Consider the following 16,308-nt stretch of genomic DNA (forward strand, 5'->3'; position numbering starts at 1 on the left):
TTGCTTCCTTCTTTCACACATGCAGCACCCCTGGCAGCAAGCCCGCTTTGCTGACTCTGGGTGCCAGACCTTTGCAAGATGCCGGGACACAGGGCAGCAGCGGGTGCTCCGTAGCAGGCTCACTCCAGGTTGGAGCTCTCTCCAGGGAGATGAAAAGTGTTATCGCCGTCAAGCTAACAACTTTGCTCTTCCCCATGACACAGAGGCAAACCCAATGCAGCCTTGGCCCAGTTCCACAAGTCTCGGGGCACAGTTTTACCCAACTCAGGACAAGACACTGCCCCTTACCCCACATGCACGAGTTGTCACGGTTTGTGTCTGCGTGTCCCCACAAAGCCTCATGTAGTCATGGGGTGGGCTTCTACAGTTTTTGATTGATCCATGGTCCAACGCTGGGATTATGGATATAAGTGCCACACGCTCCTCCCTGGGGCAGGCAGCCTGCATACAATAGAAGGGAGGGAAAGAGGCTTGCTCTTTCTGCTCTTCCCCTTTTGCTCATTTTTGCTGTTTTCCACCACCATGAACGGTTGTCCTCTGCCATGTGCCACTCTGCCTTGGAGCCAGCTGAGTATGGACTGAAAACTCCACAGACTGTGAGCTAAATAAACCTTTCCTTCCTTAATTTTGGGCGCTGGGTTATTTTGCCTCAGCAACGAGACAAAAGTAACCAAGACATGAGTCACACAGTTCCTAAGTGACAGGACAGGATCCACGTTCTGATGATGCCAAGCAAGCTCATGGCCTGGATGCCACCTGCATGTTCCTGCTCCACTTCACATGGTATAGGCCATCCTTCCAGGTACAGGGCAGGTGGTGGGTCTCCGTGCTCTCCCCTGACCCTGCAGGCTTGTCCCCTCCACCTCTGCCTTCCCTCGGGCTCTCTTTTGCCCATACAGGGCACTGCCACCCCTCCCCACTGCCCTCCATCCTGTCCCTGGACCCGGCCACTCCCCACTGGAAAGGTGGCCAGGTGCCCACCACTGCCCCTGCATCCCCTGCACCGCAGCACTGGCCTGCCAGCTCCTGATGCCCCAGGCCCCCATGAAAGGGGCACTGCACAGGGCAGGATGCCCCAGGGACAGAAGCTGCTGCTGGCCATGGAAAGCGCCACCTCTCACTGCTGCCAGACAAGCTCAGGAAGTGCCAGCCACCTCCTGGGCATCTGAGGCGAACAGGGTCTCCATTTAGAACAGAGCTAAAAGGGGAGCTGCAGCGACCTTGCGGGTGGGGACAGCATCACGTACCAGCGCTCAGAGGACACTGTGTTTGCCCTGGGCACCAGAACTGCTCTGAAAGGATGAGCCTCAGGTACCTGTGGGTCCCCCACAGAGGCCAGACCGAGGGACGCAGCTGCCAGTGTGGCCTGCCCAGGATGCAATCAGGCCAGATGCAGGCGGAGGCACCAAGACAACTGTCGCTGGAGTCCGCGGAGGGCGCGGCCTGGCTCACGCCCTGCTCTTAGGCTCCTGGCCCCAGATCTGGGAAAGACGCTTTTGCTTCTGAAGCCAGCCTGTGACCTGCTGTCACGGCAGAAAAGCCACACAAGAAATGGAGATGAAAAGAAGACAAAAACCCCAAGGAGGGCCGCGCAGCAGCAGGAGGCCGCGAGGGTGGGATGCAGGTGGGGTTTGTCCTCCAAGCCCTCCACACCCACCCCCAGGGCACCCGAGCCCAGACACGGACGGTGAGGACCGCGCTGGCCAGGGTGAAAACGTCCAGTGTCCCTCAGAGAAGGAAGGCAGGGGCTCTGCAAGTGTGAGAGGTTCGAAAACATCCACGAGGCCCAAAGCCTCTTTGCGAAAGGCGCTTTTCTGCAGAACGCATTATTACATCACCGGGAGAGAATGCGAGCTGGCAGAAAGGTAGGCGGGAGGGAGGACGAGCCCCAGACAAAGAGGCAGAGACACAGCTGACGGCACGAGCCCGGCCAGCGCCCAGCGCCCGGCAGGCTTGGCAGCTGGCAACCCTGCCGGGACTCAGCTCGCCAGTGACTTCCCAGCCTAGAGACCAAGGCCACTCGTGCTCTGTCTGCCTTGCTTGAAGGAGGACTACTGAATTCCCGTGGCACCAGGCTGCCGTGCAGGTTACACGAAGACCAGAAGCGCCTCACACAGCAGCGCACAGGCACGCTCCGCTCTGGGCCTCCGTTTCCCAGCCCTGGCTCTGTAAGAGGAAGAGACGAGGTCCAGCTCCACCAGCTCTGGGCTGCTGCTCCCCGCTGGGGAAACTCATTCGATGCCCCAGAGGATCTCAACTCAGTAAGGCAACACAGTGTCAACTGCGCCAAGCGCAAAAGCAATGCTCGTCACCCCGACTGCTAAGCTCAGAGCAGGAGCTACAGGAGACGGGAGAGGGACCAGTCTCGTATCTTGAGAACTCATGGCTTCGCAGTGCCCTCTCCTTCCCGGAAAACTTCACGGGAAATCGTATACATCATGGGCTCCTTCGTTTTGCTATGATTACAGGCTCTACACGCTCTGCTTGAAAAATAAGTATCAAAAGTACTAAAGTTGACATGCTCTGCAGGTATGTGATGTGTGCTTTTCAGAAGCCGAGATACAGGGAGGCGGGAGGGAAGGGACACAAACAAGATGGGAAGGGAGGGCGATCTTCCCTTCATTACACTACTCCCACAAACGTGGGCGTCTCTGGGCACAATTAAGAAAAAGCCCTAAGCCCTGTACGTGTCCCCTCCGCACGTCCTCGCCACACTGGGGGAGCCGGTGCTGCTCAGAAGGGGCTTCCACCCCTCAGGGAGGACCAGGCCAGGCTCAGGTGCTGAGGGGGTCCTGCCCCACCTTAGGGTTCCCAGGAAGCAGGGCAGGCCTGTTGGGTCACGAGAGCAGACCCTGAAGACTCTGACCACTGCCTCTCCACACATCCCGAGACCTGGCCCACGCCCACCTCGAGGCCAGGCCAAGCCGGGAGAACACAGCCCTGGCTCCCAGCTGCCGTGAGCCAGCGGGCTTCAAAAGCCATTTAACTCTCCATTAACTTGATTTGATGAATTCCTGGACGGTCACCAAGCGCTCTGAGAAATGCGCTCCCGAACAGCAAGCACATCATAATTTCCGCGTGTCCATCAGCTGGCATGCTGGCTGGTGCTGTCTGCACAAAGCTCAGTCACTGCCTCCCCCGCCCCCAGTCACCCCGGACTGTGTGCACTGGGGGTGCTCGCTGCGGTCCCCTTCCTCTTCCCAGCCCCTCCTCTTGGCTTAGACGCAGTGCAGTTCACTCTTGTCATCCATGTAATTTCTGTCCTGGAAAAGCAGCCAGTTCCTTCTGTTAATGAACCCAACTGAACCCCAGCCTTTAGACATTCTGCATGTTCACAACGGGATAAAAGGTACTCGCTATTCTAAGCCACTGATGTGCAGTTAGGAACGCAGGAGCCGGAAACAAAGAACACTGATGAATGAGTGAAACAACAGCAGCGTCCTCATTAATTCGCACGGCAGGCAGGGAAGGGGACAGCCAGACACAGGCACTCGCGGGCAGTCAAGGCCACTGCCCCTAGCCAGGGACGCGGGCCCACGGTCCACAGCACTGACAACCCCAGGCTCTTCCCCTGGCCGCCCCAGCCCTGTCTGCACACCCAGCGCCTTGCCCAGGGTGCCCCACCCTTCATTCTGGTACCGTCCTTGGTGTAGGAGCCGGCTTAGGGCTGTGTGGGGAAACAACACTGAATCTGTGCTGAGAAGACCTAAGAGGCCAAAGACCTGGCTTGGAGGTCACTTGAATTCAAAGGCAGAAAAGCAGCTCCTACGGGTGACTGGGTACAACAACGCCGACTCCACAGTCCCCGCCCCAAGGAAGCCGCCCTCCCTCAGCTACATCATTTCCTGAATGAATTACCTAGGATTACGTTCCTTAATCTCCCTGGGCCTCAGGGTATCTGACCAGAAGGGCGATAAAATAATCAATCAGCTTGTCTTACAGGGCCATTAAGTGCACACAAAACTGCTGCTCGGCCATTATCTGGTTGCTCTGGGACTTCTCCCGGTGAAGGGGACTCTTGCTTCCCTAACTAGAGGAGGACGGTGTGGAATGAAGGCTCCCAGCACCGGTGACACTACCTAAGGCGCCGGGGGTGCCAGCGCTGCACTCAGGCTGTCCTGAGTTACCCTCGCATAGATATGGGCGAGTCTTACAGGTCAGCCTAGAAAAGGGGACAGAAGACAAGGGCAGCAGGACTTCGAAGTTTAATAAACGTAAGCATAAAATTGTTTGGTTAAAAAGAAAAGGACAGGGTCTGGGTTCATGGATAAACAAAGGTGAGTAAAAAGAGTCTACACAACTAGTGCTTGGGCCGGGGATATAGCTCGGTGGCATAAGCTCCTGCCTGTCAAGCGCAAGGTCCTGAGTTTGATTCCCGGTATCAAAACAAAACAAAACAAAAACCCAGAAAAACACAACTAGTGCTTTACTAACTGGTTACTGAGACATCTGCCTGCAAACTGGACAGGACGGGCAGGCGGAGACGTTACTGAGTTTACACAGAGACAGCCGGGAAACGCGCCTTCTCCCCAGCTCGTCACCTCGGGAACGCCGGCGTCCCCCATACTCCAGTGGAAGTCACTTCACACTCATGAGTTGTCCCAGAACTTTCGTTTAGTATGTCCAGCCCACACTGACTGCAGATAACAGAAGCGGGGGAAGATGGGAGCGTGGGTTGGGGGTGGGACTGGCGCTGAGCGTTGGCCAGACACTGATGGTGACCCAGGAGCCGGAAACGACCTCTCAGGCAGCTTGGGATTGCGCTAAGAACCAGACCGTCTGGGGAATGTCGGTGGTTAGACGCTCACACTCCTAGCAGAGCACTGTCTGCGCTGCCTCTGCCCCACGCCTGCACACGTGCATACATGCAGGCACACGTGCACGAGCGTGCAGAACACGCACCCCACTCGTGTGGACAGCGTGCTCACACACGTGGTTAGATGAACACGCGGCAGGACTGGAACCCGCCGGCCGCAGACCTGGGTGCAGTCTCCCAGGGCCGAGGGGGTCTCTCACTTCCCCACAGTGTGTGCGCTCCAGGTTTCGTCCTGTACTGTTCTTCTCTGCTGAGCCTGGCTTGCAGATGCTACCGTGCCACAGGGTGATGTCACCTGCAAAGGGCTCTCTGAGCGGCCTGCTCTCGCAGCAGCACTGGGACCTTGTAAACGTGCCAGGGAGGTCTTTATGGACTTTTTATTTATGTATTTATTTATTTTTTGTTTGTTTGTTTTTTCCGGTACCAGGAATTGAACTTACAACCTTGCACTTGCCAGGCAGGCGCTGTGCTGCTGAGCTAAATCCCCATTCTCAGTCTTAATGGACTTTAACAGGCAGTGCTTGGGCCTGGGGTACCGCTCAGTAGTACAGCACTTGCCTGGCATGCGTGAGCCCTGGGGTTCACGCTGGGGAGGGGAGGGGTTCTAGGGTAAAACTGTGGCAGGAGGGGCAGGGACTCTTAAAAGAAGTAGCTCTAAGGGTGCACGTCTGTAATCTCAGCACTTGGGAGGGTGAGGCGGGAGGATCGCCACAAGTTCAAAGCCAGCCTAAACTATGTAGCAAGATCCTACCTCAGAAAAGAAGTAGCTCTACTTCCATTGTAATGCAGAAGATTATATGAGGTCAACTAGCTTGCCACATCTCCTCAAAGGTAGATTTTACTTTGTGTCTCTTGGCCAACACATCAGAAATCATGCCATAAACCCACAGGTCTACAGGTATGTTAAAATTACTTATAAAAAATAATCTTGCTGGAGCAGGTGGAAACCACCTACTTGGTTGTTGAATTTCCTACTGCATATAAAGTGGGAATAAAAATACATCTTTTAACACCCGTAAGTCCAAAAAATTGCTATTACATAGTTACTTCACAGAGTCAAGCACACTGTCTTACAGGAAAGGGCTCATGTATAACTTAAAAAAAAAACAACAACAAAAAAAACCCCTGCAGCAGTGAGCTCAGAGCCTGGGAGAAAAGTGGGGCCCCAGGCTTGCAATGAGACGACCCCACCCTGCTGCATGGCACCCCCAGAACAGGCAGGGCTTGCAAGTGTGGACACAGAGGCCAGGACACACCTTTGGCAGAGACAGACTGCAGGCCACGAAATCACAGACTACAGTGCCACTGCTGGGCCGGTGCTGAAGGAGAAATCAGTCCAAAACACGTGCACTGGGGCCGGGGGTACAGCACAACAGCATGGCACCTGCTTGGCAAGCTCAAGGTCCTGAGTTTGATTTCCGGCTCAAAAGAAAAAAAAAAACATGAATATTCTTTGGTTTATTTACATTTTGGTAGTAGGAAGGACCGGACTTGTTTATTCTTGCAGAGGAACTTGCACTGTGAGCTTCACCACTCCATGGGCCTGGCATGGGTCCGTAGGGATGCATGAGGCCCTGGGGCCTGCCCCCAGCACCACCAAAAAGAAGGTTTCCTTGATGGCTACCCAAACCAAATTCACTTTTCCTTCATGGTGCTGAAATAGCCCAAAAGAGCCACATTCGTAAGAAAGCCAGCCAAACATAGTGCCACACACTTGTAATCCCAGTACTCTGGGAGGCTGAGGCAGGAAGATCAAGAGTTCAAGCCTAGCCAGGGTAACTCAGTGACATCCTGCCTCAAAATGTAAGAAAAGGGATGGGGACGGTGCTCACTTTGAAGACCCTGCGTTGAATTTCTAGCGTGGGAGACAGAGACAGAAACAAAGCGAGACAGATGAGACACAAAGGGAGAAAGCAGCAGCTGCGCTGGTCAGAGGGAGCTGCGGGCCAGCCCCGTGGCCCGGGTCTGGTGGCAGCTGTCTCCTGCTGGTGGTGAGGGCACTGTGCACGCCCAGCACCGAGCAGCTGAGCAGGGTCCAGGAGGGCCTGCCCCGCTCGTGTGGCACACCACACCCAGAGCTGCCCGAGGCCCGCGGCTGCAGCACCATCACCTCCACCGTCCCCTAGGCTGGCACACGCCCAGTCCTCCCTCCGCCACCCACTTGGCCTGAGTGTGGTTTCTGCCCTGTCACCTGCTGTCAACCGCAGCCTGAAGAGAGCTCCAAGCGCACCACAGCCCACAGCACCCAGCCCGGGCGCCGGTGCCGCCCAGAAGCCACTTGACTCAGCTCTGATTTGGGTTTTGCTGCTGTTTTATTTTTCGGTGCTGGGACCGACCCAGGGCCTCACACAGGCTCCACACAGGTCTGCCACTGAGCAGGTGACTCCCCTTCCCCTCCCAGCTTTAAACAGAGACACCAAGATATCGCCAAGGAAACGTACTGTAGCCTCTAAACCCACCCTGAAAAACCCCATACACCTTCAGCTCTTTGCCCAGTGTCCAAATCCAGCTCAGCAAACTCTCTGGAATGACGACTGGTCATGTCACTGTCCCTGGCCTTGTGTGTAAAATCAAAGTGAAGGACGATGGGGGTAGTGAGGCACACCTGTAACCCCAGCACTCAGGAGACTGAGGCAGGAGGATCACTACAAGTTCAAGGCCATCTTGGGCCCACATAGTGAGCTCAAGACCACCCCAGACTACACAGCAGGACCCCGTCTCACGACAAAGACAGTGGAGGTCAACCCAGTCCCCAGAACCTGATGGCTTCACCAAGAGTGCACAGAAAGCGGCCAAAGAGCTGCCTCCCGAAGGTGCAGGAGGAATCTGGAGTAGGAGAACCCACCGGGCCTACGAGGGGAGCTTTTGAGAGACGCTCACACGGGCTTCGCCTGTGAGGACGCACAGTGGGGGCTCCCGAGGCCACTGCAGGTCACCGTGCTCTGCCGTCCCATCCCGCTTGCTCCTCATCCACGGCCGAGCAGTACAGACAGTGTCCACAGAGGCAGCGGCCGCCGGGCTGTGCCGTGGCCCAGCAGGGAACCGTGCAGGGGAATTCTGGAGTCTCCCTCTTCCTCATTTGCACATGCTCAGCCTTAACACACTCTAGTCGGCCCACTCACACACATCGCCCTCCTAATGCCCGGGGTCTCTTTTGAAAAAAGGGAAAGGTATTTTGATTAGAAAAGAAAGTGTGTGCTCCGAGTCCCCTACTGACACCAAGGTCGTCAACATCAGCAAGCTGTGTGACCCGCCCAGCTCCGCAGCACTTCCCACTGAGACAAAGCAAGTCGTTCCTTCACCCAGGAATGCTTGGCTGCTGGCTCTACCTCCTGCACGGTGCGCAACCCAGCCTTCTGCAGGGACTTAGACCTCGGGGTCCCTCTTCACCGTCCCCCTCACTGCCACCAGGGCAGGGCACAGCTCCCAGCAGGACCGGGTTCTAACAAGGCTCCTGTCTGGGGGACCCAACAACCCCGCCACACTCCAGCAGCACAAACTGCAGCGGCTGGAAGGCTGCCGCCTCCAGGCCAGGAAAAGGGAAAGGGGCGGGGAAAAGTCAATGTTCGGGACAGCGGTGGGGTTGCTCTGCTGAGTGCCGGGTGCGGAGAAGCCACCTTCCTGTGCGTACGGGAATCTGGCCTCTGATTTGTGTCAGGAAACTGTAATCAATGGATAGGAAGTCAATCATAGTTATTGTCCATTACAGCTGGTGGAATCACAGCAATGCAAGCTGTAGGCTGCACTCACTCACTCCCTCGAGTAAGTACACGCTGCAGATGGGTTGTCTGGAGCCTCTGCTTTCACGGGAGGGGTCACATGCCCAGCCAAGATCCTCCCAAGCCTCATCCTCACAAAACACCAGTTTGAGAAATCCTCTTTTGCCTTTCATGAGCTGAACAAACCCAGCACCTCTCAGGTACAGGCATCTAATTCCCAAGGCAGCCCAGTGCCAGCCCACAGTGCCCGAGGCCAAGATGCCCCATGCCACCCAGAGGTCCCAGGCGATGCCTGGGTGTGGCCTGGACGTCAGCGTCTTCTGCTGCATGGCTGAGCAGTGCTGGGCAAAGGCTGGACCAGAGGCAGGCCATGACACCCCAGCCCCACTCCCGCAGGAGGGACTTGTTCAGGAGCAGTCCCGTGACGGCGCAGCTCTTCTCTGCCCTCCTGCAGGTGAGGGCCCGAAGTCTGTGTGATCATTTCAGAGGTGTTTGTGAGACATTGAGGACAAAGGCGAAGGTGCAGGGCCACCCAAGACTCCTCTCGAGGCTGAGTCTGAGATGCAGGCCAGCAGCCCCAGAAAACACGCAATGGGCAGTGTTCTGGCCTCCGGGGACAGAGCGCTGAGGACAAGGACCCCGATGGAGCTGGGGCCGAGCCGGAGGTTGCAGACGACTCACAGTCACTCAAACAACCCTCCAAGATGCCACCGTGGACAGCAGAGCCAGGCACCACCACAAGAGCCCACGAGGGTGAGACTGCTTCTCTTAGAGGCCCAGGCAGTGGAGAAAGGGTCCTCAAGGGGGGGACTTTGTCCCCCAGCCCTGCCTAAGGACACCTGGCGATGTCTGGAGACCTCTGCGCTGTCACATCCAATTGCCGGCCCCATGGATGCAGAGAGGGAGCCCTCGCTGCCAGTACTTCAACTTCCACAGGGAGGAGCCGCCTGCAGTGCGCGCCGCCTCCGCTCGCTGGTCCCCCAGCGACTGTCCCCAAGGCCCTCGGTCGCTAAAGGTGCGCACAGCGCACACACGAGTCCAAAGCACACGTGCTGCGACCGCTCTGTCACCATCGCACGTTCATGCCTGATTTCCCAGCACTGATTCTGTTTCTCTTGTATGTGAGGAAGTCACTTGAATACACAGAGAGGGCTGTCCCCAAACTGTCAGCCTTCCCAGGCAGCCGCTGGCCCCCGAGTCCAGCATGATAGCGAGGTCTGCCACACGGCTTGGAGCCAAACAACACGCAGGAACCCGTGTGATGAACAAGCAGCCGGCTCACAGCGTCTGTGTCTAGTGCCGCTGTCTGATGCCCCACCCCTTGCTCCCCATGCTCCCTGTCCCGGGACCAGCGGCCTGAGTCACAGGAAAGCACACCTGCGATCAGATGAACCCGCAGGAACTCAGCCGCCCCACATGCGCATTCTTTTGTAAGAGAAGTAATTGCCCGGCAGGGTGGCCCATATCTAATCCCAGAGCTCTGAGAGGCTGAGGCAGGAGGGCTGCAAGTTCCAGCCCAACCTGGGCAACTTAGTGAGGCCCTGTCTCAAAATTTAAGATTTTTAAAAAGGGCTGGGGATGCAGCTCAGTGTGAAGACTGTGGGGTCAACCCTCTGCACCAAAAGCCAAACCGCACAAACCAGAAGGAAAAGATTCTGGGAGAGCTCAGGGCCTCTGTTTTCTCTGAGGCTCACCCTCAGTCATTGGACCGAATGCTCAACGGTAATACATTCTGTTTGGCTGTTTCGTGACTGGACGCCTTTTCAATGCTGAATACATTTTGATGACGAGGAGAAGAAAACCAAGTCAACTGCTTATGTTTGGTTCACCACGGCACTGCTCGGTGCGTGCCGGCTTACCTGGCTCACAGTGATGCCACCGAAGTGCGCTCCGGAAAGAGACAACATCACAGAATGTTCCTCAAGCATTTCTACTTCTCTGACTCTAGATTCTGCACTCCAGGGTAAAAGTTACTAAATCACATCCCATCGGTAACAGGACCGACAGCAAAAACAGACCTCCCAGAGGCAAAAGAGAAGAAAATTACTTTCTATTTTATGCTACGAACTTGACAGTTAAACCCCTCCGTGAAACTAAAATGCTTCAGGAAACCGCACGTGCTATCTACATTTTAATTAGTTTTAAGAAAAACAACTTGAACACTGTCCATTTCACTGAAACTCACAGGTCCCACGCTAGCACTCAAGCACCAGGAGATCCCACGTGGCAGTTACTTTCCCTATCCACGCAGCTCCTGGTTGTGTGAGCGGACGAGCAGCAAGGACAGCCTGGACCTCGATCTCTCCGCAAGTCTGGTGCCGCATCGCTGCTTCCGAGCGCTGTCCTGCCACAGCACACCGGCATCTGCCCTCCGAGGTCACCCGGGCATCACTTGCCCTGGGTGTGCTGCCAAGCGAACACGCCCGGGAGGAGGCGCTTGCTCTCTATGCCCCTGGGCGCTTCACGGCCCGGGCATGAGCCTGGCTGGCTGTTCAGGAAACTGGAACAGAAGCCGCCCTGCTTATCACTAACCCAACACAGATTCTGTGACTCACAGTTGCTGTCAGGAAAGCTTGGCCCAGAGAGGAGAGCTGCGTTTGGAGAAACTGTCCTGGGGTGATTGTAATCAGAAATTCCTCACTGAGAGTTTTAGATCATGTCACGGCCCTTTCTCAAGGGAAAATACAGATAAGCCATCTGCTCACTCGGTAAGCATTTACTGAGTACTTGCTAGGGGCAGGGCTCTGTGGACACACACGTGTGTATCACGTGGAAAAGTGTGAGTGGTCCAAGATGCCACTGAGGAGCGGAAGGAGACACTCAGATTGCTGGGTGCGCAAACGATACACCCAGAAAGTACCTGCAAGACTCACCAAGCAGCTAAGGGGTCACAGCTGCGGCTCTGCAGAGGACCCAGAACAGACCTGAGCAGACGCGCCCACCTGGTTCCGACCAAGTCAACATCGCGAGCAGGTGCTGGACATCCTCAGGCAGAGGCAAAACAGAAACCTCCACCCAACTTTCACACCTACTGCAAAAACAAACTCAAAATGGACTGTGGACTTCAGTGTAAGACGTAAAACTGTAAAACTTTTAGAGAAAAGAGCACATAACTTTGGAGTGTATGGCTAGGTGCGGAGCAGTTAAGATCAACACCATACCAGGCAATATCCACGAAGACAGCATCAAAACACAGAACCCTGGCTCTCAGAGACCCTGTGGAGAGAATGAAAGTACAAGCTGCGTACGGCGGGGGGGGGGGGGGGGGGGTATTGGCAAGCCAAAGGCTGACAAAGGACTAGTATGCAGAATAAATAAAGAACTCTCAGACTCAACAGTTTAAAAAAAAGTAAAGTAAACAAGTGATCCTGTTAGAAAATGGGCGAGATGGAGGGAAAGAAGGCACGGCTGGCGAACAGCAAGTGGCAAGACGTCCCACAGCACCAGCCGCTGGGGAGAGGCAAACCCAGACCGCATTGAGATGCAGCCGCTACCAGGGCGGCTGAACGGGAAACAGACAGCACACAGGCTGGGAGGATGTGAGTCGGGACAGCAATGTGAAACGGTGCGGCTGCTCTGCAGAGGAGCTCAGCACAGTCTGTAAAAACAAATAAACCTCAACGTACAGCCAGGTGTGGTGGAATACACCTATCATCCCAGCACTCTGGGAGGCTGAGGCAGGAGGACTGCAAACGTGAGCCCTGCCTGGGCAACTTAGTAAGACCCTGTATCAAATTGTTTTGTAAAAAAAAAAAAAACTTAAGGGCTGGGCATGTAGCTCAGGACAAAGGTCTTGCTAGGTTGAATGCTGTACTGTAAAAAACAAAACAAAAGCCTTAACATGCACAACCTACTACATAGCCAGGAACCGTGAATGAAAACATCTTTCCCTTGGAAAACTTGCACACAAGTGCCCATGGCAACTGTGCTCGTAATGACGGGAAAACAAAACAAGAGTCCTCTTTCCTTTCCCTGCTCACACCCAGACAGAGCTCGTCCGGGGCAGCTGTGGAGGACACTCACCAAGGCCGGCCTCCAACACTGGTGACACTCAGCCCCATTCTGGCTTCCCAGAGACGCCAGCAGGCCCCAGCCGGGTCTTAGCTCTCGGCTCTGCACCGGGTGCCAGCCCACCTGGCTACCCAGGAGTCCCCAGATCCCGGGCTAGGGCTCGGTCACTGTGGCTCACAGAACTCTGGGAGACTCCTGACTAGAAGGCAACCACGCAGGAAACCTGAACAGAAGGGAGGCCGGCCGGCGGGAGGCACCTCCCCTCTAGGCCCGTACGGTCCAGCCTGGCAGATCTCACACTCTGGCCCTGTGGGTTTCCAAGGGGGCCTCAGTGTGAAGGCACGGTGGTGCATCACAGGCCCCTGAGGGCCAGCTTGACCTTGAGCCCTCCCTGCTCTCCTCCTCGGGGCAGAGGCGGGCTAAGGTCTCCTTGGCCACAACTCCGGACCAGCAGCCTCTCTTTAGGGTTCTCAGTGACGCTTACCTCCCTACGGAGATTTAGGGTTGCGGGGACAAGATGTGTGTATTTGGGGTCGACCTCTGACAGCACAAACCACACAGACGACAGCGGTCCCAGGAGACCACAGCACCCTCGGCAGCGCAGCTAGATAGGTCTGCGTAGGGACCTTCTAGTCAAGCGCACAGGAAACCGCCTAGGATGCTCCTTCCCCGAGCACACGCCCACACTACGGTTTCACTTAGAAATCAGGCAACGCAAGGGATCAACAACGATCCCAGCAGAGCAATGGTAACAGTACACTGTAATGAAATTATTAGAAGCCTTTGCATTGCTCTTTCCTGGAACGACGGAAGCCCCCGAAGCAAACCCCCAGATAAGAGGTGCGGGGGCTGCACCTCCCCCGGCCCTTCAAGTCACTGAGCCCACCCTAGAATGCACGCATTTCCACGCATGGAGCACCCTTCCCGGGAGGTCTGTTCGAGCTCTTCTTCCCCCACCCACTTTATTATGAATCAAAGGGAAAACAAAAAAATCTCACTGGGCAACAAACCCCATGATTTGTGAAATCACACCTACCTTACCTCCTTACACGCCCTACAGAACAATTCCGTTTGTTTCCAGTTTATAAGAAAAATCAGGCAGGGCTGGGGCAGATCCAGTTGTGGCACTGGTCTCCCCACAACTCCCCTGGGAGCCTTCTAAGACAGCCTTGCCATGCTCCCACGGCGCACGTGAAACTAACCACCCGGTGTTCCCAGTGTGCTGTGCCAGGCGTCCAGGGGAGACGGCACTTCTGGGAGAATCTTCTAGGATGGGCAAGATGCGGGTGGCCAGGAAGAACACAAGGAGGGCAGGGGTGGCTAGGGTCAGGGTCAGAAGTGAAGATCAGGCTCAGGTTTAGGGTCAGGGTGTTGAGCCGTGCCACTGCCCCTCAGGCCTGCCAACCAGGAGTACCTCCTGAGCTCCGCCCCGCCCTGCCCCGCCCTGCCCCGCCCTCTTGAGGCTCCTCTTGGTCTTCTTCCAGGGTCAGGGTTGGGGCCAGCCAAGACCCCAGTCTTGAGCCTCTTCTTTGCTTGGGGGAGACAGCCTGAGGACAACGGGGAGCAGGGGCGACACAGTTCCTGCCCCTCCCCCTCCCCCTGCCTATCTGAAAGCCGCTCTGCCCACCAAGCCCCGGCTCTCTGTGTCCTGAGGTAGAGTGAGGGCGGCCACAGCCCGTGTGACGGGCAGAGCTGCCAGCCGTGTCCCCGCTGGGAGGTGGGGTCCCTGGGGGGGATGCTAGGACTAGGTCTGTTTTCTCCCTGATTCTCTGCCTGCTCCCCCCGTGGTGGTCGCCTCATCAGGCCCCAAGGCTACAGGCCAGGCACCAGGACCCCACGCGCCTCTCCTGCTTAGAAGCTGCCATCAGGGACTGAGTCACTGCGAGGGAGAGCTGGCGGGCAGCCTGAGGTCACGGCCTTGCACACGGGCAGCTGACACACCCCCTTGTCCTGCCACACACCCTGGGGCATGCTCACACCTGTCCTTCTGTCCTCCCTCCTGTCTATCACAACACGCCTCACACCACCTGGTCCTAAAACCTCCAGCAGCCAGACTCGAACCAGCACCTCGTAGGAGACTAGCACATTCCCTGCACTGGGTCAGGCCAGCGCGCGTCCTCCGGGCCGGCTCGGGTCCCTGGGACGCAGGCTGATGTCTCCTGTGCCCCAGAAGATGCTCCTGGCATTTTGGCTCCAGGTCACAGTGTCTTTCGGGGCAGGGCCACGGCCAGGCCTGTGAGTGGCCGGAACTGACGGCTCAGCTCATCCCACAGCAGCCCTGAAGCAGCCACTGGCACTGTTTACTGCTCTCAGCTGAGCACACGCCCTGCTTCCCGCGCCAGGCTGCTCCATCCCAGCGAAGTGCTTCAAATGCTCACACCAGGTACAACTGCGGCACGGCCGCTCCTGCTGCTCCGCAGCCTTTCCACGCCACCTGGGGCCGCCCAGGCTGCGTGCGGCACATGGAAGCTCACAGGCAGTGAGGAGGGGGCTCCCCTGTGCCCCCAGACATTGCACACAACGCCGATACGCATGTACATGTGCCACATGTAGACACATACCCGTGCTGTGCACACATACGCACACATACACGCTACACACAGAGCACACAGCAGGCCCTCCTGAGTGCCAGTGTTTGGAGGAAGGCTTCCTAGGACCCCGAACTCTCCTTCCACTTCCCTCCTCACTCCATCTACAACCTACCTACAACCTGAAGGTTCCCCCTTCCTCTCTCTGGCTAGTCATACACACGCGCGCTGCTGTCCTGTGAGCTGCTGGGTCGGGATGAGGCTGACCCCAAGGCAGTCACCCACGTGGCAGTCTGTGTTCGAGGAGGGCCCTGGCCTGAGCCCCTCCTGGGCTCCGGGGGTGAATCTCAGTGCACACGGGGCCCGTGACGCCGATTTTACTGCACTGAACCTAAGAGCAGTCAGCCATGGACTGCGTCTGCGCCTCTTTGTCCAGATGTCCTGGGCGTGGGGGCTGGGGATTTAGCTCAGCGGCAAAGCGCCTGCCTGGCAAGTGCAAGGTCGTGAGTTCGGTTCCCGGTACCGGAGAAAAACCAGATGTCCTGGGCGTGACATTTGCGTGCAGTGACACACAGACGTCCTTGCCCACTGGCTAAGGAGAGGGTGGAGAGCTGCCTGGAGAGAGGCCGGGAGCACGCGCAACATCACAGCAGATGCCGAGGGTGGCGTAAACCCTGGGCTCCCTGGGGCCAGGCCACTTGGGGAGTGGGGACAGGGAGCTTGCTCCTGAGTGCTCCTAGGGGCCTCGGCTGGACCAGAGCTCACACCCAGTGTGGGCAGCAGCACACCAAGCGTCCCCAGCCTGCTTCCCCACACGCAGCTAGAGGCCAGCAAACACAAGACCCGTATGCAGCCCAACATGCACACAGGGAAAAAAGGAATTCCTCAACATCAGAAATGAGTCAGGGCCTGAAAACCCAGGCAGTTGGGTGATAGGAGCCGGGCAGGGAATGGCGGGGCTACCGGACCCTGACACAGCAGGCAGGAGAAGGGCCGAGGGGGGAAAAGGATTTGGTGGGGAGGCATAGAAGCCCCCCTCAGGAGCTGGAGGCCACAAACAATCACTTCTGCGCCACCCACAGGTGGGCACAGTGACCTGGCCCATCTCACACACAGTGCCTGCGCCTGCATTAAGAGCAGCGGCACCTGAGCAAAGCCTATAAACTGAGGCCTCTGACAAACCAATGCAGGAGTCTCTCAGGAGGATGTGTGAGCAGGTCCCCTGGGACGGCCA

The 16,308-nt window shown here is 56.8% G+C and overlaps 1 protein-coding gene across 1 annotated transcript in view; it reads right to left on the reverse strand.

Annotated features, from left to right (window-relative positions):
- Mtcl1 (microtubule crosslinking factor 1) overlaps window positions 1-16,308 on the reverse strand; it is a gene marked incomplete at its 5' end in the record, with an annotated part of 95,745 nt that overhangs the window by 66,082 nt on the left and 13,355 nt on the right.

The sequence above is a fragment of the Chinchilla lanigera genome, unplaced genomic scaffold (genome assembly GCF_000276665.1).
Source record: "Chinchilla lanigera isolate Chin_1 unplaced genomic scaffold, ChiLan1.0 scaffold00001, whole genome shotgun sequence".
Classification (NCBI taxonomy): Eukaryota; Metazoa; Chordata; class Mammalia; order Rodentia; family Chinchillidae; genus Chinchilla; species Chinchilla lanigera.